Here is a 22,821-nt window from a genome sequence, read left to right on the forward strand (position 1 = left end):
GACCATTCCTTGCTTTTTCTTTCTAAATCACCTGCTCTTTTCAGGTACTGTAAAACCTCAAATATATGAGATCTTCCACTATAGAAGTGTTAATTTTCAAAGTGGAAAGACAGAGCACCAAATGCTCAGTGACAAAAGTATCACCCACAAAAATACCCACAACAATCAAGATCACTCTCTGTACAGTCAGAGGCCAGTGGGAGTTTGCCTGAACAGAGACAGAAGACAAAACAAGACACTCTTCAGTCCGGTGTTATAATTACAGTCTTCCATCAGAAAGCATAAAGCCATAATGTTCAGAAGTAAACCTGAAACAGATCTATTTCACTCTGGTTTTCTGTGTAAAAAGACTGCTGTTATCAACAGGACCTTAGTAATATTTGCAGAAGGAAAGTTAATTTTAATTTTAAAGACACAGCACCATTTCAAATGGTCTTCACACTAGCCTGGCTTTTGCATTTCTAGTGATGTGAAAGATGATAAATACCCAACTCTATGTGAAGCTATAATTATTTGGAACTACAATTTAACTAGTAAAGTATAATCTATTAAAACAGTAATCCTCTCCATTGTCTTTGATTTTAAAATGCTGCACTTTACATATAACAGATGATGGGGTCATATGTACAACATATATATATGTGCTTATGTACATACATGTGTATACTAAGGAGTTCTGATAGTAAGACACAGCACAAGGGCTTTTGGGCTTGAGCTTGGATTGTTACCTTCACTGGAACAATGGCTCAGTGATGAGATCTGGAGGTCATCCCAGAAGTATACCATTATACTCTCATGCTATATTTCTCTTACGGTATATGCATGGTGAAAGATGGGCATTGATCATTGAGAATGGTAAGGGGCAGGGTGAGGTTTTAACACTTTCCCTCTGAAAGATTTTATCCCATACTTGCTATGTTGCTATGAATGATCTCTGGGAGATAGGCTCTGAAACAGAGGTTGTATTAGTCCTTGGGCATCAAGGAGCTGCAGAAATTGAACATTATACTTAATATTTTAACAATTTTAATGATGATGAAAAAAACACAGCCGTGATACAGGACACTGATTATCTTGTCTTTCTGAGGAATCTGATCCCAGCTCAATGCTGCAATCGTGAGGAGATAAGGGATAAGGAAGGGTAGTTTCTGCTTCTTCTTTGTTTCAAAAAACATCCTAAATATTTGGCTACATTACCACTCTTCGATCTTTGTCCCAATGAATATGTTATTATGTTATGTAAAGAGAAATACTGTAATAAGAGGCAGCGAAAGATTCCCAACTGGGACTCTTAACCACTCTGGCTAACAGACAGACCTGCTTGCTCTCTCCTGTGCTCAATGGGACAGGCAGGAGAAAATAGGAAAACACAGGAATAAAAAAAAGCTCATGGGTCTAGATAAAGACAGGGGGAACACTACTAAATACCATTGTGGGCAAGAAAGACTTGACCTGGGGAAAAATAATTTATTGCCAATTAAAATAGATTTGGGTAGTGAGAAACAAAAATACAGACATGAAAACCATATCTTTCCTCCCACTTTCCCAGCCTCAACTTACTTCCAGACTCCTCTACCTTCCACCAAATGGTGTGATCTCGTTCCTTGCTCTTAGAAGTCTGGTCCTCTGAGTTCACCCAGGGGGAGTGGAAAATGGGGAGCTACGGTCAGTCCGTACACTTCATCTCTGCTGTTCATTTGTTTTCACTTTTTCTCTGCTTTAGAGTGGGTTCTCCATCAGCTACAGCTCTTCAGGAATAAACACCTGCTCTAGCATGGGGTCCTTCGTGGGCTGTAGCGTGGGTATCACCTCCACTATCGAACACCTTCTTCTCCTCTTCCTCCTCTGACCTTGGTGTCCCTTCTGCTGTTTTACACTCTTTTTGTACCCTCCTCTTCTGCCTGTGTGGCTTTTTTGCCCTTTCTTAAATATGTTTTCTCAGAGGTTCCACGATTTTGGCTGATGTATGTAGTTGCATCCTGTGGTGGGTTGATTGGAGCCAGCTAGAAGTCCAGCAACGGGCAACTCCTGGGCTGTCATCACAGAAGCCAACCCCTGCAGCCCCCCGACTGTGAATGTCCTGACACCTACAACCGACACAAATGTCAAATCAAATCCCTGCAGACAGTAGAGGAAAGTGTTCACTAATAAAACAGTGCATAAAATGGAGAAAGGGTAGTGTTAAAAGGGGGAAAGTTCAAAGCTGTGTATGTTGATTGAGGAAAAAGTTTTCCTAATTTATCTGTAAAGAGGTTACACAACGTAATCACTTCTGTGAGTATGTGTTTCCCATCTGCAGGTGCCTACTTCTTCCTGTGCACTATGCACATGCTAGATCCATGTAGACCACATGACCTTTGAAATTTATATGATCCTGAAAGTGGAAACAGAATTATAAAGAGAACATGAAAGTACAAATTCCAGGCATACCTGATTGCAATCTATTTGCCTGGAGAGTTTTAAAGATTTCTTTGTGGCACTTCTCAGTCCTGGCAGGCAGGAAGACAATGCAGCTGCACCCTGTCCCCCTGCAGCCTTCCTGAATGAGCCTCTGCCAGTATTCCCCTGTAGTAGAAGACATCACATCCTGAATGCTATGTCCCAGGCTTCACCACTGCCGATCATGCTGCAGGGTCAGGGGAGGCTGACGGCTTTGCCTGCCCATGCAGGTTTTCTTTCCCTCCACCCTCTCTGACACAACGACCTCTCCCTGTGCTTTGTTCAAGGTGGGGTCTCGTTCCTTGCTCTTAGAAGTCTGGTCCTCTGAGTTCACCCAGCGGGGATGTGACTACAGCAGCACAGGTCTCTGCTTCCACACAGGGCTTTGGTGACCTTGACACCTCGTCTCTTTTCCATACTGTTAACATGTTTCCTTTCCCAAGATTTAGACTACAAAGTCAAAGCAATGTCTTTTCCCTCTCAGTGTTAGGATCCGTTTCTGCTTTGAATTCAAGTATTCTTTCACACTTAACAGGACTGCTTGCAGGTCACTATATTTTCAAACTTCTTGACACATTATATGGATGACGTATTGTAAAAATACTCTATGTATGGATATCTCACCTAACTATTCTGGTTTACTTTCCTCAGAGACAATAAACATGATATTAAAAATACAGATGACAGACGCCTGTTGTCTATCATCTGTACATCATGAACATGATTCATACATTTATTTCAGTCTTGCCACCTCTTTTGCCATCTTTCTGAATATTAGTTTCTCATACACAGAGATACACATTGGTGCTTAGAGTCCTACTTACATTTTTTATCTTGTTATTTATGATTGTTGATCATAATACAGCTTTCACCACAGATTTCACATAGCTTAATTTAACTTTTTTGAAGTCAGATTATAAACCGTACTTAAAACCATACTGTCTTTGCACACTAGAGCAAATAGGGCCTAATTTGGAGAAACAGCTGTGTCTCTGTGAGGTGACTAAAAGAGCTTAACTGACTTAGTCGAGCAAAATCGTATCTGAAAGAAGACATGACTCTTCTTTTTATAGTGAAATAAATACTGTGGTGTAAAGATCACTTTATGCTGATGGACAATGGAGGCATAGTAACAAAAATGGTACAACCTAGGCAAGAATATACATATAGTACAAGTGAGTACTTTTTTAACTTCTAGAAAACGGAGTATCTAGCACTGGGATCAGCAGGGCTGAGCGGCACTGCTGCTTTTAGAATATGCCTGACAAGCTTGACACAGTAGCAATGGGGCAGTAATACCGTGGATCAAAACAATGGGAGCAAATTTCAGTAAAGGACAAGGTAGGTTGGCCTCTTAGTCAAAATGTCTTATGTCAGAAAGAATTCAGTCCTAAAATGAAATCTGCCTGGGGTCAGCTTAAGTAATAAAGAAATGTAGCTTAAAAAAAGTGTGGTACATCCATTGGCACTTGATGATAAAATAGAAAAGATTAGAAAAGGAGTTATGATGTCCTAATTACACTTGAAACTACTCATGAGGGGATGACCATGTGTAGGGGGAAACATTTCTTGCATATATTGGACTTCATAGTCATATGAGAACTCGTAACTAGCATTCACGTGGGAAAGAAGCGTGTTGGCTAATATGACTGACAATGATAGACACCCACTGCTAGTGAAGGACTAGATCTGATGGTCTACAACCTACCTGCCTTCCAGATTTTGGGCTGGTCCCATAGATCAGGAAGAATTTCAGCCAATGACAGTTCTTGGTTCATGAAACATGTCAGATGATAGACAAGAAAGACCTTTCTGTGTATTCACAGAACAGCATCATGATGAGCAACTGCCAACAACCTCTAAACAGAATGAAACCCTGCCCTAGAGCAACTATCTCTGGGGACAAGAGGCTGTTGTTCCCTTCTTGTCCATTCAGCGATGGCTTTGGCATTGCTGCTCTGATTGTAATAAATCAACATCTCCCAAGGAACCAAATTTAATAACAAAGTGTTTGTCTAAAAATGCAAACCTGTCAACAACTGCAGTTCCCTGTTTGCTTTTTTTACTTTTATTCTAGATATTTGTCTAAGTGCACTCGTATAACGTAAATTCTTTTTATATGTTCCTACTTTGAGACATTGCATGCTATCCAAGGTGATTTTCACAGTCAAATTATGAACTGTTGAAAAAAAGATTTCTAAAGTAAATACTTACAGATTCTTAAATGTAATGGCAGTGCTAGCTACAGATGTTGCATTTGAGAGAAAGCAATCTTCTGTTCCGGTAGATACTAATTAAGCTATAGCGTGTATGGTATAGTAAACATTAGTGACCTCTTTTTTTCTTTCTTTTGTTTAAAACTTAACATGCAGATTATGATGGGGCAATTTAGTTCACACTCTTCTGGCCATTTTCTTATCATTATCATGCAATGTAGTAAGATATTTCATTATTATTTAGTCTGAAACTTTAGCAGAGAAGTTGCTGAAATTACCTCTAAATTTATACTTGAGTTACTGGACTCATTATTTCAAACATCTTGGTCTGAATCAATATCAGTAATGATTCATTCTTTTGATTAAGAAGTGACTCCATCTGTAGATGTCAGATAATTACTGAGATGACCTATAATGAGAACATTTCACAACTCTCTGACTTAAATTTCTTATTCCCTCAACAGCATAATGACTTCCTCCTAGATCTTTTTATAGTGTGTCTATGCTCCTGGGGTTTCTTTTCATGATCAGTCACTATCAGTGGTTGCTTCTATCATCTTTTTTTTAGACAAAGAAAGATAGTGCCTCCATACAACAAAAAATGTGCTTTGTCTAGGATTATATTTTATTTTTTTTTTCCTGCGTATTTCCAAATTTTGTTCTAAAAGCTCTGTTACACTAGTGAGTGTTTAAATCTGACATGGACTGCAATGGTAAAAGGTGATAGAGGATACTCTTTGTTATTCATTTAAGTAGTCTTAGGGGAATCAATGCCTTTTTAAATATAAAATATTAAGATTAGAAATGCAAGATATTCTTTTGATCCCAACAGCTGGGAATATGGTATTTAAAAGTTTGTAAGAAGAAATGATAACTTTCACTGTGAGGCTTGCTGCAATACTTGAAATTCATTGCTATAGCAAAATACAAAGAGTGCTTTGTAGTTAAGTCGTAAATTCTATGTTATTTCTTTTGATTCTTTTGTGAATCATTTCAAGGGAATAGAAAAATTACATCAACATCAGACTCTGCCTTTTGACTCAACACACTGCATTTTTTGACTCATATATTCACAAATATTTAATAGGTTTCTAATATAGTCATGTAAATAGATTATGAATATCTGCTTTTACTAGCTGTCTCTGCTCTCTTTTCTCCTTCTCACTATCTTTACCTGTTGGTTTAACAAGTGGATTGATTCAATATTGGCCTTTAATCTGCTTGGTATGTCATCCATTGCTGCCACCTTCTCTGCCACGAGTGTCTCCTGTGCATTCTTAATGCAAAGAAAATAAGCAATTTTCTTTTTATTTTTTTGGTTAAAACTGAAACCCAAAAGGTCAAGTATATGTAAAATGTTTCAAATACCACTGTTCAGGCACCCAGTGTAAGGAAATATACTCCCTACTGATGACTGCATTTTTTTCTGAGTGAAAGAAACTTCAAGCTCATTAATTACTACCACTTCATTCTTTTCCCAAGATTTACATTCCTGTTATGTGACTGGACTTGCTTAAACAGTTGGAAATAATGAAGACCAAAATGACAGGCTTATTTCCCAGTTTCCTTTTATAGTAAAGAGAAAAATTTTGTCTAACAATAGACCTTGAGTACAGTAGGTCAAAAACCTCAGATACATTTCTATCACAAAATACCTTTAATACTGCACATTTACTGCATCAATAGACATCTGCTTTATTAGTATAAAAAAAAAAATGGAATCATTATCCCTTCCTGATGTACATATCCATTTTAAACCTTACATTAAAAATACATGCATGAATGAGACCAGCAAGAACACTAATGAATGAAACCCATCTAACTTAAGAGACCTGGCCTCACTGAATTGGGAAAGAAACCCTAACTGTGATGACAATCCCTTTTGTAATGGGTTTTGTGTGTGTGTATGTGCATGCAATTGCTTTTGATGACAGGAAAAAGAAACAGAGCGAAGATGATCAAGGAGGAACAACCCAGATAAAATTCAGTGACTTTACTGAAACAGTAAAAAACAGCAAATATTTGCAATAAGAATCAGACTTTCTTGCACTGATGTGATAGTCTGTTGCGCCCTCAACTGTGCTGGACTCTGTGCTTCTGCTGTTTTGCCCCGTGTCAGAAATTACTTGCCAGGTTTTATGTTATCTAACCTGTTAACAGCTTCATAAAAATATCATGAAAGTATCAGAAGTGCTCAAATCAGATACTTAAATTGATGGATTAGGCAAAATTGATTAAATAAATAGTTTGAGCAGAAGGTAGATATGGTCTTGTAAAAATGAATTTAATATAATACTATGTCTTGAAGTTTCTAGAATGCATTTCATTTTCTTTTCTGGATAATGGCATATATAATGTCCTTTTGTGTGAAAATGAACATCCAATAAAGTACAGTGCTGTTTTTAATTCATTTCCATTGTATAGAAACTGCCTGTACCTTTTGGAAGTATCCCCGTGAGTCTTGGTTGGTATCTCGCTAAGAAGAAATTCTTAACTTTCACAGTAAAATCACTCTTTAAGAGCTTCTTATATATATCTGTCATTATAGAGCACACTAATTGTTAACAACATTAATTGGGTTCATTTCTCTTAAGATTTCCTTATTTGAAATTGACCTAGATTTTGTTGAGAGATCGGCATTAAGAATTTTTACCACAAGATATTTTGCAGATCTGGCAAATCAATTACACTGGTGATTTTAACTCTCGGAAACAGCTGAGTACTTCTCAGTGTCACCACGGAAATATTGTTTAAAGTGATGACGTGAACTTCACTAGTTTTCTCCCATGGAAAGATGTCTGTAAATACACAATATACAACTATCCTTTTCTACAATATAATTTTGTTACAAACCTTCACAGTTTAAGTGCATTATTGGGTGCTGTGTCTTTAAAAGTTGAATGTCCTATCTTATAGAAAGAGTTTAGAATGCAGTGTCACAAGTGCTGATGTATTTTGGCCTTTTTTAGAAACACATTCTTCCATGAAAACATTTGACACATACAAAAGGTAAATCTCCCATTTTTTCCTTACCCTCTGTAATAACCAAGGAATGCCAGTCAAATTCTCTGTAATTTGTGCACACTGATGTTTAATGTAACTATTCAAAAGAAATCTCTGTGCATATCTGTAAAATTTTCATGAAACAGTAGTAAGTTTAGCAAGACTAATCCAGCTTTCCAGGGAGCAACACACAAATGAAAGCCTAGACAAATTCTATGCTTCTGTGACCTACTGCTGAGAAAATGGTGATCTTCAGAAAGGTATGACTAATTTTTGCAGTCAGGAAGATTCTTCTTTGTTTCAATTTTAATCTCAGAGAAAATTATGTAATTTTTAAGAAATAATAAAAAGTATTTTTAGAATGGGAACAAAATGTACCTCCTTTCAGTCAGAAAACAAAAATTATAAATTGAGCCTTTAAAAAAAAATCCTTCTACAAATTGACCACTGATTTATTAGGCAGTCTCCATTTGTCTTGATGCAATAAATGTAAGGTTCTCAAATAACTTTCTCATGCACTTTTGAACAGCTCACCTCGCCTCCCGCCCATTTATTCATTTCTGCAATGTCTTACTGTTCAAAATCTCAGATCAAAATAAATCATGTTGAAAAGATGATAACAACTTGACACTGAAATGTTTCCTCCTCTCTGCACGTGAGTCATTTCTCCTTTCATTATATCTCAGGTAGGTAAAAGTCATTCTTGAAACAGCTACAACTTTCTCTTTACATAACAATGAACAATTTAAAGCTAAAAATTTCAGGGCTTGAAGGTTTTGATATAGAATTTTAGTATCCTGAGAAAAAGAATTTCCCAGCTTCCCAGTGAGGCCTAGCATGTAATTCTGGAGTTGGTAAGGTTAAACATATTAGACTGAGAGGATGTTATAATTTAAAGGTTGTTGTAGGTCTTTTTTATGTTTTCATGATTTATTGGGAGGTTTGTATATCCAAACAGGGTGTAAGAAATGCAAGAAATAATCTTGACAAATTTTCACTTACTTTCTCTGAGTCTGTTTACAACATAGCCATCAGAGATAAAATATCTAACTCCTTTTAATCTTCCATTCTTACAATTATTCTCTTAATTTTAACAAAAGAATTGTAAGATTAGAAATAGCAAAATAGGTGGTCCCGATAATAATCTCTCAATAACAACCTGTGCCATAGTATGGAAAAGCTTGAAAAAAACCACCCATGTCTGAATAGCTTTGGAAATAGAGAATGGAGGTTTCTTCCACCATCCTTTCCCAGTCCCTGTACCATGCTTAGTGAAGCCAGGTGTTTACCTAATGGAAAATACGTTTGAAACAACCTCATGTTTTCCGAAGGAGTTCAGATCCTTCTGCTGAATCTCATGAGAATATTATGTGGTCTTGTAACCCTTCCCATTAAATCATAGTCCACCTAATTCTCTCTCTCTCGTTTGCTTCAGAAAAGGCTTTGGTCTTTTAAAAACATCTAATGCATGGACTGCTGTCTTTGTAGTTTTTAGGTACTACCAGGCAAAGCCATTATCACTGTAAAGCCCAGTGGGAGTTAAAGAGAACAAGAGAGAGGAAATATGCATAGCTTTTTCCACAATGACCAGAGAAAATTTCACAATTACTTCCTGATGTTAATCATGATTTTTCCAATTGTAACAGTAAATTACAAAGATAAAGGTAAATGATGAAACAAACAAAAAAATTAAGCAAGTTTTTCTAGTGTAAATTCTGCTGAAATAAAAAATAATCATGCCGTGCTGAAATATGTTCTGTTATCAATCGTCAGCAAAGGATTATTTAAAAACTCTCTGTGTCATGGCATGCAACTGGAAGAACACTTTGGCACTACCATGGTGCCCAAAACTTATAAGTTCAAGTACGGGGAAGATAATTCAGAAGCTTAAATGAGGTGGGCAAATCTATTACAGACTGCATAGGGAGTGCTTGGTGCTCTGGAATTTATGACAGCAGTGCCCTGAACAGGTTGACAATTAATGAAATGATTGGGTTATAAGAATTACTTAAGAAAAAGATATGTCTAAGAAGCTTTCTTTTTCTCAGCCTTTGGCATCTCTCTGTGATAGATACTTGCATAAACTATATTTATTCATAGCCTTCATGGACTTTGGCACTAATTTACCTCTTTTCTTTGCAGTTAGTTAGGCTGCTGTTTCTGCCTTCAAACAAAGCCAAGAAGGAAGTTGTCTTCCTCTTGCATACTAATGTAGTGACTAGAGTTTTGGCCCAAGAATGTGGGAGACCTGAGTTGTAACTACTCTTCAGTCTGAGGGGTTTCAAATAGCGTCTTTAATTTCTGCAGATGAATATGCTAAACATAAAATTAAATTAAGCTCAGGACTGTGTTACACTGCTTGTCTCTTCTGTTTAAGTCAGCCACTGTGTAAAGCATGTAAGATTCACAGTCAGCAGGAATATTAGCAAGAAGCAGCATGAATGCTGTAAATGCAAGAGAACCTTGCCTGAGTGGGGGAATCCAGCCCTTTTTCCCACTATTATAGAAGAATTTTACATTACAGAGTCATTGGCTCAAGCACTGTCATTCTACATTAAGTGCGCTGTGAGCATATCTACAGGACAGCGATTTAGTCACAGGGAAACCTGTATGCAAATCCTTCATAGTCTTATCTGGAAGTCAGGATCTGAACCACCTTGCTCAACAACATGATAGAGTCTCTGGGTATGTTGCAGGTCTACAGCTATCAGGACCTAAGCATGTTTTTAAAATGAAAATTAAAGTGCCCAGTCTACTTAAATGTCTAACCAGAGTTTTTGTGATAACCCTAAGTGTATGAATTTGAGCAAAAGTTAATTTTAGGAACCTGCACCACAGTAGGACTAAAATATGGAATTCAGAATTTAAGAAATTTAAATCAAAAGATGCTTGTGAGAAGCTAATGTCTGAATTCACAACTTCAGTGAATGCTCAATATTAAGTGTTTTTAATCCTAGTCTACAGACTCACATCTAAATAATAACTGTACAATAGCTTAAAGTATGATAGGAATTAGATGGGGAACTTTGCTGGCTGATATACAAAAAAGTATCTCAGATTCTCTGAAATTGTTCCATTTCAGCCATATAGATCTGCGAAAGGAAAAGATGACACCTTATCCAATTTCACATTTTAAAACTAAGACGTGAACATTTATTTGTGAAAAAAAAAACAACAAAACACCAACACAAAACCCCATGCTTATAATTAAAGTTTGGAGAATCATAACATGCACAGCACTGTACAGGTTCACACATGTTGGTATGCATACAGAAGGCACCTACAGTTAAATACCTAGGTATTACACATCCAGGTAATATAAACTGCTTGTTTGTCTTCTTGAGATTATGAAGGTGTCTGCATAAAGAGATTTCTGACTGGTATTATTCACAAATGAATTAAAATGAAAAGGCTATAGAAAACCAAATATGAAAGGAAAGAAAAATGTCTTCCAAGAGGACAAAGAAGCTAAAACAGCCATTGCAGGTAAGAGAGAGAGAAAAGAGTCAGCCTCAGATTTCCTACTCTGTCTTGAATGTGCAGGTTGTCAGAAAGGGAGCTGTTACTCCTGCCCACATATTTCTGTAATTTGTAGATTGAAAAAAAAGAAAGAATCAAAAACAAAAAAAATCAACCCACATTAAAAATAAATTGGACTTTTTATTTTAAATAGAAAATATTATATGCATCATTTTGAAATAGTGTAAATTATAAACTATTTCTTTTACATCCCTTCCTCCCCTTGCAGCCTCCTTCAGATTTACTGCAGGGACAACAGATAGAACTAACTACATTAAGTGCATTAAAGTATTTATGAGTCACTGCAGTGAATGCTACATTGAGCATAAAGGAAGCAATGCATTCAAATGTGTGGGGAACTGTAATTGTGAATGTAGAAAATATCCTGTAGGGTCTACAGAGCCCCTGTGAAATTCTATAGCTGACCAGCAAAATGGTGTGTATGGTCCTTTGTAAAAAACCCTTTGATAGCAGTACAAAACTGCATAGCTTTATACTCCAGGAATCAAACACATTTTAGCAAGCGCTGTATGATGCACAGTCTAATTTAATTGCTTGCCAAAGACAAACTTGTGAAAAAAACCCAACACTTTTATAAAAGTTAAATCACACCATCAGCCAGATCCTCTGCCATCTGTCTTCCCTACAATGTGTTCAAAACGCTAATCTCCAGCAATGTGGGCATGTGAAGAGTGAGAGAATTACTCCACTTGGTGCTGCACTATTCATAATCCAGTGATGTTGCTAGAGCAATACTGATTGGGCTCCTCTTTTTTCCTAATCAGTGCCTGCTGTCACCCTTATTTATACACTTTGAATGAAGGCTCAGCACCAGAGCACCCGAAATAGCTGGTCACCACCATTACAGATTAGTAGAGCCAGGAACTGATGTCCTAAAAATACCAAATATTTCTTTCCAGTATGTCACTGCTGCAAAGGCACCTACTAGGCTCATTTAGTGTGCAGCCACCCTCTAGCTATGCAGAATTGTGCTCATCTTTTCTTCATGGAGGGAAGTTTGGGTAGCGTATCTGTCACTACAGAAATGTTAATTTCATATTAATGAATTTTCAAACAGATTAAATATTTTATCCATGTGTTCTGGATTCAGTCATAATAAGGGATTGTAAGGTTAAGACCAGATGCTTGGGGGGTTCAAAAAAGGAACTAATAACTCAGTTTTGTGTTTCTAAAACTGCTTGAAACTCAGTCCAGTTTAACAGCATTTGAAAATTATGCAAAGCAATAGCTGTTCGGAAATATTTATTTCAGGAGAAATAAATTGATAGCCTAACTGGAAACCTGATTTTTGGTGAACAGAGACAACCTTTATCCTATTGTTTCTTTGTTGCCTGTTTTATCAGAAACTTGTCTAAATAATAGCTGAGAACGTTCCCTGGAAGTGCCTCTTCTAACTCAAGATAAAACTTTTTTGTTGCTGTTTTGTGAGGACACTGGTAGTGTTTCATATTCTTTTCTTCATATACTGATGTTTAACTGGGGCTAAAGTATGAGACAGCTCAAGCTATGATTCACCAGCATTAATCAGAGTTGAATGCACTCAGAAGCTTGGTAGAGATGCAAAGGTAGTTTCAAAATCTGAGATTGGAGGCAATTCTTGAAAGTTTTTGTATAATAGCAGAGGATCAATCTCAGTGAAATTTTGAAGTGTTCAAAGTCCATCAAATTCCCCGGCTAACACCAGATTCAAGGACTAGAATATGGTTTGAGAAATGCCTGTTTCACTCAACAAGGGTGGGATAAAGTTCTTTCCTAATATTTCATGATCTTTGGCTGTTAAGCAGGGTAGTGTGTAAACATAACTTGAAAAACATGGAAATAAGAGGCCTGGGAATCCATTTGACAGGCTTTGTCACTAAGCCATGGAGGAATATATCTGCACATACATGAGTTTCTTCATTTGTAAATGGGGACATATGAAGTATGATTCCCATGACAAGCCTTTTGGGAAACAGCAGAAATGAAAAGTGGCAAATACGACCTTTATACGCAACAGCTGTTGACACAGTTCGGACCAGATATAAGGAAGAAAATTTTTTACAGTGAGGATGGTGAAACTGGAACAGGTTTCCCAGAGAGGTGGTAGATGCCCCATTCCTGGAAACATTCAAGGTCAGGTTGGACGGGGCTTTGAGCAACCTGATCTAGCTGAAGATGTCCTTGCTCATTTTATTGGAAATGCTTATTAATCACTAACAGCTGAAAAATTTTGTAAATTGCTGTCTTTTTGTTTTCATCACTTTAATGATGAAATGTTCAACATTGCAGAATCAAGCCCTAAACTACCAGAAACTAAGAGCTGTCAATGATTGTCATTGTCCATGTGTGACTAGGGAAACAAATACTACCTTGCCAATAAAACCACAGTTAGCTTTTGTCCTATAACTTTTTAAAAAACAATCAGCCTCTTTGAAAGATTTATTTTTTATGTGGTGGGGAGAAAATACCAAACACTGCCATCACTAAGTAAAAATTCAACTTGCTTATTAGTCTAACAGATAATATTGTTCATCATGTCTCTCTGACTTTCTTTGTTAATGAGCACTGAAACAATATCAATCCAAATTTCAGTGGGTGGGGAGGATGCAACCCTTCCTGACTTCTGTGTGATATGAAGCACTGAAAGTTCTGAAAAATAATAATCTGTTTTTAGAGTGTGCTTGTTCTTTCCCTGTATAAACATGGTTAGAATTATTTTTGAGTGTAGGGTTTTCTAATCTGGATGCCTTTTCTGGCCAAAGAAGGAAAGGAAAGAAAAGAAAGATCCTTCTAGCCTCTGCCTTCAGAGAACCTTGAAGTTATATGGTTAAAAACCCATGTCAGGAAATGCCAAAGTGAAGACTGTATGAGCAATCTTAATTGTGGCTCTTTATAGAGGTTCGTTACAATAGTCATTAATTCAATGACCGCATATTATTTCTCAAATAATACAATCTAATTTAATGTAGTTTTATGTGACCTTAGATGCACATGCTTAGCATCTTGGAATACATTTCCTGGTTTGTACATTTAGCCTGTTTTTTACTGTCATAATGAAACATGCATGTTTATCAACTACGACTTTGATATAATAACAATATATAATTCTCTCTCTAAGGCTATGCCTTCTTTGTGATTCTAAGGTATAATTTAAGAGGCTACCTTCTCTGGCTTTAATCTAGCTATAATTGCCCTGAAGATACAGCACAAGATTCAGTCCCTTAAGTAAATATAAAGGGATTCCTGGTGGGCTTTTACCTTCAGGTGTTGAAGTCCATGCTCTCACATTTGCTATTGTTAGCTGAATTACCTAGATTAAAGCTAACTCAGGCATATCACTGTGCTGCAATCACCAAGTCCTCTATCTGCTGTGCAGACAGACCAAAGATTTGAAATTTGACAATCTGGACACAGATACTTACAGTATGAAATATATTGGAAAGACTACTATTTAAATATAAAGCTGGGGTTTATCCAGACAAGTCTAAAAAAATAGAGCAGAGATTTGGGTCAAGGATCATAATTGATATAGTTTATAAAAAAACAAACCACAGCACTGCCTGACTGCATTTAGGTATACTTGGGATCATGCATTAACTACAAAGATTCTCAGCTCAGGTTGGAAAACCCTGAAGATCCAGGGAATGAATCCAAATTGTAAGGATATAAAAACAGAAGGGGTAAAGATAGGCTTGAGGCCAGGGCTGAGGAAGATATGGGACTGAGGAAGGAGTAAAGGAGCTGAGGCCATCAGTGTTGGAGAAACTGGGGAAGAGCAAGTTTTGAGAATCTGAGAAAGGAGGAGGTTAAGAAAAAGTAAGAGTAAGGAGCAATAGCAGAGTTAAAGTAGGGCATAAATTGAAAAAAGGAGCAAAAGAACCTTCAAAATGTTTACCTTCATCCAGCAGAACAATTGAAGTAGGTGGTACTTAATACTCAGTCAACAGATTCTATATGAAAGGCTTGAAAAGGGATCATTAAATCTGGAATGAAACTGAAAAAATAAGACATAGGATAAGGCAATATGTAGCTAGTTAGTCTGGAGAAAAATTATAAAAATGATCCAAGAAATATATTTCTAGTTCTTTTAGGAAGTTTCTAGATGTTTGGTATCAACGCATAATCCTTTTCCTTCAGACAATTTAAGATCTTCTCAGTTCTGCCCAGGTTGGACATTATAGGTTCTACTTGCCTTCTCTAGGTGAGCTTGCAAGCTCTGGTTTATTTCATGCAGACTGAATCATGTACATTTGACTGTTTTCCTCACCACAAAATTCTGCTACAGGAGAGAAGGACATTTGTTGGCAGTTTTCACACTCCCAATGTTGCTTCAGAATTAGGTTAATGTTTTTCATCCATCTATTGGTTTGCAGATGATCTGATAGCTTTGATTTAATTAGGTAAAATTGTTCCATTAGAAATTGAGAGATAAACTGAGTACCTAGTCCAGCATTGCCATAATTTGTAGACCATATGAATAGAAACTATTAAGAGCTGACCTTAGTATGGAGCAGAAGAATAGAACTGTTATGCTTTGGTTCACCTGGGGGTGATGATAAAAATAGTGACCTGCTTCTTGGAAATCCAAAGAGGTAGTCTGGATTAGCGTGTGTTTAGTAAATCTAACAGATTTATTATGCAGAGTTTTATTGCACACAGAAACTCGTGGGGGTTGCCACCCTACCATAACACAATGAAGTCCTGAAATGGTCTTGTGATCTTTTAAGTAATCTTGACCACAGAGTGTCCTGTCAGACAGATTCATGTCTTATTTGGACTGCTGAAGGTACATTTCCCCTCAGGGAAATATAGTTTGTTTCTTGGCCATAGTAAACCTTTAGGATTTTACAGTTTAACAGGTCTGGGGTTTCTTGTTTGTTTGGGGGTTGTTGGTTTGTTTGGGATTTTTTTGGGGGGAGGGGGGCAGGGAGATGGATTCAGTGTGAGATTTTAATTAAAACAATATTCAAAACGTCATTCAGTCCCATTGATCAAAAGCAAGCTGTTTGAAAAAAATGCAGTGTTTAGGGAAAAAGGGTGGATAACTCCTTTTTCTGCAACATGTCTGTTTTACCATTTCACCATCCATTATGACATGTTAGAGTGGAAACAGGAAAATAATTCCTATAAATCAGAAGGGCTAAACCTCACTGGACATAGGTTTGGCAGTTGGCATAGTTTTCTACTTGAAATAGAATAGTTTCCAGAATGAACAGGACCCCGAGGAGGTCAACCCATCCACAGCTGTAAAATCTTGGGGGTGTGTTTAAGCTAGACAGCAATGTTACATTTTGTGTCAAAACATATCCCCCAAACTCCCAGACATTTGCAAGAAAATCACAAGACCATGTAATTTACCAAGAAGTAAAAGGGAGTATGGTACATTGGAGAGCTATTGAATGGATGGCTTTAGTGACCCTGGTAAGAAGTCCAGTTCATGGTTCAGAGGAGGTAGCTGCATGTTGTCTTAGGTGGAAGCACCGCCACAGGCAGGGAAAAGCCTGCTACTTTCCTGAATATTTTTCTGAGGTTGTCCTGCACTCATTTGCACAGACCTGGCCTGAGCACCAGGAGATAGAGAGGATGAGCGTAATGGACCAGTGTACTGTTGTCAGAGAAATATCCCTCTGATATGAGAAATGTCTTTCATCCAGGAAGGCATTTGTAAGAATACAGGAGGTCTATAGTTGATATTAATAGTAACTCCCACTGCACCAGGACTTTTTCAACCTATTCACTCAGTTTTTGACAGAATATTAGAGCCTCATGACTGGATTTATCTTCTGTATTTGACTAAATAATGGAATACAATTTCCCCTAGTGAGTGATACCACCATTGCATTTACTAATTTAACTGAGTTGATTAATAGCCAAATCCACCTTCTGCCACAGGAAATGAGAACTTTTGAGGGAGGAGAAGAAGCACGTCCTAAAATTCCTGCTGTTAAGAGAGAAGACTTTTCCCTGCTCCCCACCATCTGCTCCTGCTCATCTGCCAGCTATTGGTTTACCCTCTCCTGTGCTGGAGACAGGAGGCAGGAATCAATGGCTTGCAAAGAAATTTCCTCAAGTGACAACTAAAAAATGTTAACCTATTATCACTTGTGAAAATTATTGTTTATGGATTTTGGGGGATTGGGTTTTTACACTCCTTCTTCATAATAAAAAAATCCTCAGAAAAAGTCTGCATAAGAGGTTGTGAATAGAGAAGGCCTGACTTAATAGGGACCTTCAGGAAGAGTGGGGATTTATCATTTACAGCTCCTTTTGTCAGGAGGAAAACTGGAGAAGAGAAAATAAAAGCTCAAGAGCTCAGTGCTCTAGGACCTATGACTTCTGAAAATTGTTAACAATATGTTTAAAGTTTATGGCCTTGGGTTGGATGATCAAATATCATCTGGCAAAGCTGTCAATTGGTGCTCCAAAGGATGGAGTTCCTCTCTCTTGCAATTCATTATGATTGTTAAAAGGGAAGTTGCTGAGGCAATGGGATGTAAAATCTGAGCTAATTTCAGAGCAGCATACTTTGTTCACAATTTACAGTATTTGGGAGACCTGAAGAATCTTCATCTTAGATAAACTTCTCATAGGCATTAATGAGGAAAGTTTCCTGTGGTACAGCATTCTTGCACCATTTATAAGGTTAGTAAAAACTCCTCTGAACCCAAACAACAGAAAAAAGACACAAGAATATTTGTCCAGCTATTAATTATTTCTAGGTTTTGTGGTTTTAAAATGAGAAAAATACCTTAGCCTTGAAAACACCAACTCAGCAGTTGGTATTCCAAAAAGTAATAAGCATGGTAAAGAAGGAACTAGAAATGACATTCTGACATCTTAGACTAGAATGTTTCTGTAGATATTCAAGTTACTACCTTCTTCCATAAAAATAGATAACATTGCAACAATCCAAACAGTAGCTGAATATTAGATGTGCAAGTGGAGGATATTTTGTTTAGGGTTGTTTTGCGGGGGGGCAGGGCATGTTTACATGTATTTTGACTAGGAATTTTATAATAGACAAAGGTAGCTATATTATCTATGTAAAATGCATATATTAACATCAAAACAGATATTAACATTTTCCTTAAAATCACAAAGCCAAATGCTTCAAGTCAGTCTTCTTTTTAGTTTTCAAACACTTCATTTTATCTTCATTGCAAAGTGACTGACCAGCACTCATAATGTCAGTAGGAACAAATTACTGAGCATTGAAGAAACTTGCTGAGCCACACACTTTCCCTGGCCACCTCTTCCAAAGGGGTGTCTCTGCTTTCACAGTAGAAGAATCTGGGCAAGGAGTGCCACATACGTAGGGAACCTCATAGTTCATGAAAGCCATTTCCTTATCATTTTCAAGCACTAATATACATGTTTTCAGGCTTCTCTCCAAGATGCTTTTATAATATATTCATCCTGCATTTGCTCACGTCATGCTCACTGACGCCTTAAGGAGCACTTCCAATTGCTCCCCTGTGGTGTGGTCTCCCTGCTTGACCTGGAATGAGACATGGGTTTTGCTGTGCTCTAGGGTCTGTAGTCCAAACACTCTCCTGTACTTTGCTCATGGGGGCAGACAACTCCATCTGTAAAATACAGTGCTTTTTCTCCCTTGAGTCATGTGCTTCAGAGAGACACTAGGAGAGGATATCCCTCTAAATATGGATCAGTGTCACAGAGGTAAAATGATAGTTTGCATTAGCACTGTAACTACAAGTCACAGAATATATGAAATAAAACTTGGAATGTAGTGAAAACAGATTGCTAAAATGAGACAATACAATGAGGTTTGTGCTGCTCTGCATGTTTGTTGCCTCAAAAGAAAAAAGAGATTAAGCTCCCTGAAGCAGGATTTTCTGAGGTACTTGCCACTGTGGTAGCTAAGCAACGTTACATTTAGTAACATAATAAAATTAACTAAAACATTCATTCTTTCAAGTACTAGCTAGTTCCCTGTTCTCCAGGATATGACAATTATGTAAGAGAGCCTGAAAAGAATTCTATCATCACTGTTTTTTCAGCATTTAATTCCTGTCCTTCACCCTCAATTAAATCAATGAGAGTAAGACACCTGGGTGTTTTTTAAAATACTCTTAGGTGTATCTTCAGGTTGAGATACTTTAAAAATCTGGTTTGTGGGCCACACAGTCACCTGAGAGCTATGCAATAAAAAGAGTTGTGTGGCTTTAATTGTTATTCTCCATTTTGACATATCTTGGAGTAAGAAATTGTTAATTTACAGCTCATCTTGAATACAAACTGATCTATGTATTATAATTAAAATTGTACACTGCTCTTGAAGACCCTGACACCCTGCCTGCAGGCACCCTGCCGCTTGACAACTACCAGCCACATCGGCAGACTGCCGACACCCTGCTCTTGACCAGCATGGGCAGCGTAGGCAGGAATAACACCCCTGTTATTCATGTAAGGTGTGACTCTCTCAAATCACACTACCACTGGTGGAGCCAAGGGGTGGTGCAGATCTTATTCACATTCAAAAGGCATTTGCATGATTAGCTGTTGTGGCCAGAGGACCTGGACACCAAGTGTCCCTGGCAGTCCACTGGAGCCAAGATATTGCTTATGATCCTGTGTTTGCTACCAGGGATTGGGAGAGTTGCTTTATGGATGCATTGTTGATCATTTTTCCTACTGTCACAATAAAACTTTGTTTTATAATGTGTTGTCAGATGCCATTACTGTTCAGACCACAGACCCTTAGATCTTCCACCCTGATTGTTTTTCAGATACCTTGGTTGGAGAAATAATTTGTTACAATTTCCCTGAAATCAGTGCAGCTTCATAGTTTATTATTGCTGGGGACCCACCTTGCAGAACTTCCAGTGCCTTTGTAGAGTATATTTAAAATATAGTAGAAGGAGGTTTTGTTTAGTGAGGATGAATTTACCTTCTTACATTCATCAACTGGATAAAAATTGAAACTGTTGCATATAATTTCTAATAAGGATACTTTTTTAAAGCTATATATAGTTTTCAAATATTCACATATTATCAGATTTAAAATGTTTTCATTCTTCTCCTATCACAGGGCTTCATCCCACCTGAGCTGCACTGTAATGAAATCCTTTGCTGGATAAGTAACTATGAATTGTAGGAGGAGTTATTCACCTAGCCTTGGGTTTTGTCTTTTGTGATCGTCTCTAACCAACAATGAGAATATTTCTTTCAAAGGTATGGAACGATCGCTGAAACAGGGTCTTCTGAATCCACCACCTGCTCTTTAATTTGCCTTTATGTAGATAAAATATTTTTGTATAAGGAGATGTCACGCTTCTTTTTGATAATGTATTTTATTAAATGCGAAACAGTGAAGTTAAAGGTCTGGCTTAAATCAACAAAAGCAATGAAATTTACCACTTCGTTGTTAACTTACTCCATATGCTTAGTTAATGCAGCACATAATAGGAAAGTTGGCAACTGCTCTAAAACCATTGTACTACCATTAGAACCAATGAAATAGTTTAAAAAAGATATACTGAAGTGTTGGAGCATTCCTTTCATTTTTGTCTACTTAAACCATTCTCATAATTTGTTTTAATTTTTTTTTTTACACCTGCTGGTTTCTATCACAGTATGCAAAAAAATTACAAATCCTATATTTTTCATCCTTTTTTTAAACTCAAAGTCAAACCCAGTGGATTAAATCTGATTGAAAAACAGTGCAAAAATTTCAACACAGACATGAAACAAAAACAAACCCTCCCTTATACCTTTGCTTATTTCCCATCTTAAACCCTCTCTTCACACTTTGATTTATAGTTTCTTAAGATTTTTTAAACACCTCTGGGTTTGTAGATTAACGTCGTATGATTCTTTCCCATTAAAAGCTCTACAGAGTGCATTATTTTTTTTCAGTTTGACATGTCTTCTGCCACATTTTATACCCTGTTGAATGCCCTATTTTCTTCCATCTTCCTTGATACTTAATTCCTTCAGTTCCCTTTTCACTTACTTTTCTTCACTTATTTTTATTATTCCTTTTCAGCTTAAATACTGTTCTTCATCTTCTGATAAAGTCTCTGCACAGTTCTTAGTCATTAGTCATTAGAGGCAGATTTTCAATCAGCTCCCTTTTGCAGCTAAGAATTAGGTACCTAGTTACTTAATTTGCTAATTTTTTATTTGTATATATTTATTTATATTATTTATATATTTTATATGTGGAATATTTATATTTATAATAATGTGTATATTATACATTTTATATATTTATATTATTGTTTATATTTTCTATATATTTTGAGTATTATTGCTATCTCCTATTGGGTGAGATACAGACATCTTGAGGGTGATTTTTTCCACCTTTAGTGGGTGGACTGCAAGGACTCTCTTCTCATTGCTTGCTGAGTGAACCTATGTGATTAGATGGCTGGTTCTCAGAAGGCTGAAAGGGACTAGCATCTTCCTAATTTGCCAAAGGTAACTTTGAAAGTCAAACCCATTTTCCTGTAGGTGTTTCTGAAATGCCTTTCCAGCGTGGCATTACCATGTTACCATACCCTCTAGAAATTAGATCCTATTTATGGTAGGTGGGATTGAGACCACGTGGAGCAAATCCCAAGTCCTTGGTATCTGTGTTAGTTGTACCTGTTGCTACACCTAACACCTAACATCAATACTCAGAAAACTTTTTGCAGAAATTGATTAGTTAGTTTTAAAAATCGTGCTTCTGTCCGGATCACTATAGGAGGTTTTTGTTTTGTTTGGTTTATTTTGTTTTAAACAACAACAACAACAAAAAAACCTAGCCACCCCTGCCAGCCCCCGAAAGACAGAAGAAACCCTTACTGTAATCTTTGTCAATGTAAATAATTCCTCTCATGAAAAATAATAACTTGCTTCCAGAGCTACCTCTTTGGATAAAGATCTAGGATAGGAATAATAAAAAATCATTCCAAATTAATGATTAAAACATTTCAGTTGCTAAATTTTTGCTTAAATATTGAAGATAAATTTGAAGGACAGTTTATGTACAAAGAACGCTGATACTTAGTACACTTTATAGATGTATGTAATTGCAACATGCCTCTTCAGGCATTTTAATTTGAACATTTACAAGGGGGAGTGGGTTGTGTTTTGGATAATTGGGTTGGTTGGTTGGTTTTTGGTAGCAAGAATAGTATTTTGCTTCTCTGCATATTCAAGCAATGAAAAATAGAGATGTGTTTCTTGAAGTCCCTGCTCAATGTTTTCATATTAGATCTTCAAGAGGGACTGTTAGATAAATAATGAAAGATGGTGTTATTTTTGTACAAGACATTAAAATCAGTGGTTTTAAATTTTGTTTGGAAAAAATATTTATTTTTTCTGTTAATGTTATACTTTGCTAAAATGTCATCTTCTTTTATAATACATATTACATTCTTTTATGATAAGTGTTTTATTCTTTCATGAACTTAACAATAGTTCATTTTCAGGTGCGAATTCTTGTTTTTAAGATCATTTCTAGTGAAAATAATCTGGTTTGCTTTTGAAGCTGATTTACATTTTAAATATTTCCTTACACTATATTCTTTTTCTTGATTGTAACCTTATAGCTTCATAACGATCTCTGCAGACAGATCCCAATATTTCTGTAAATAAAAAATAATTGGGCTAGTGTTTTCCAAATTTTATGGGA

This window comes from Phalacrocorax carbo, chromosome 2 (genome assembly GCF_963921805.1).
Source record: "Phalacrocorax carbo chromosome 2, bPhaCar2.1, whole genome shotgun sequence".
Classification (NCBI taxonomy): Eukaryota; Metazoa; Chordata; class Aves; order Suliformes; family Phalacrocoracidae; genus Phalacrocorax; species Phalacrocorax carbo.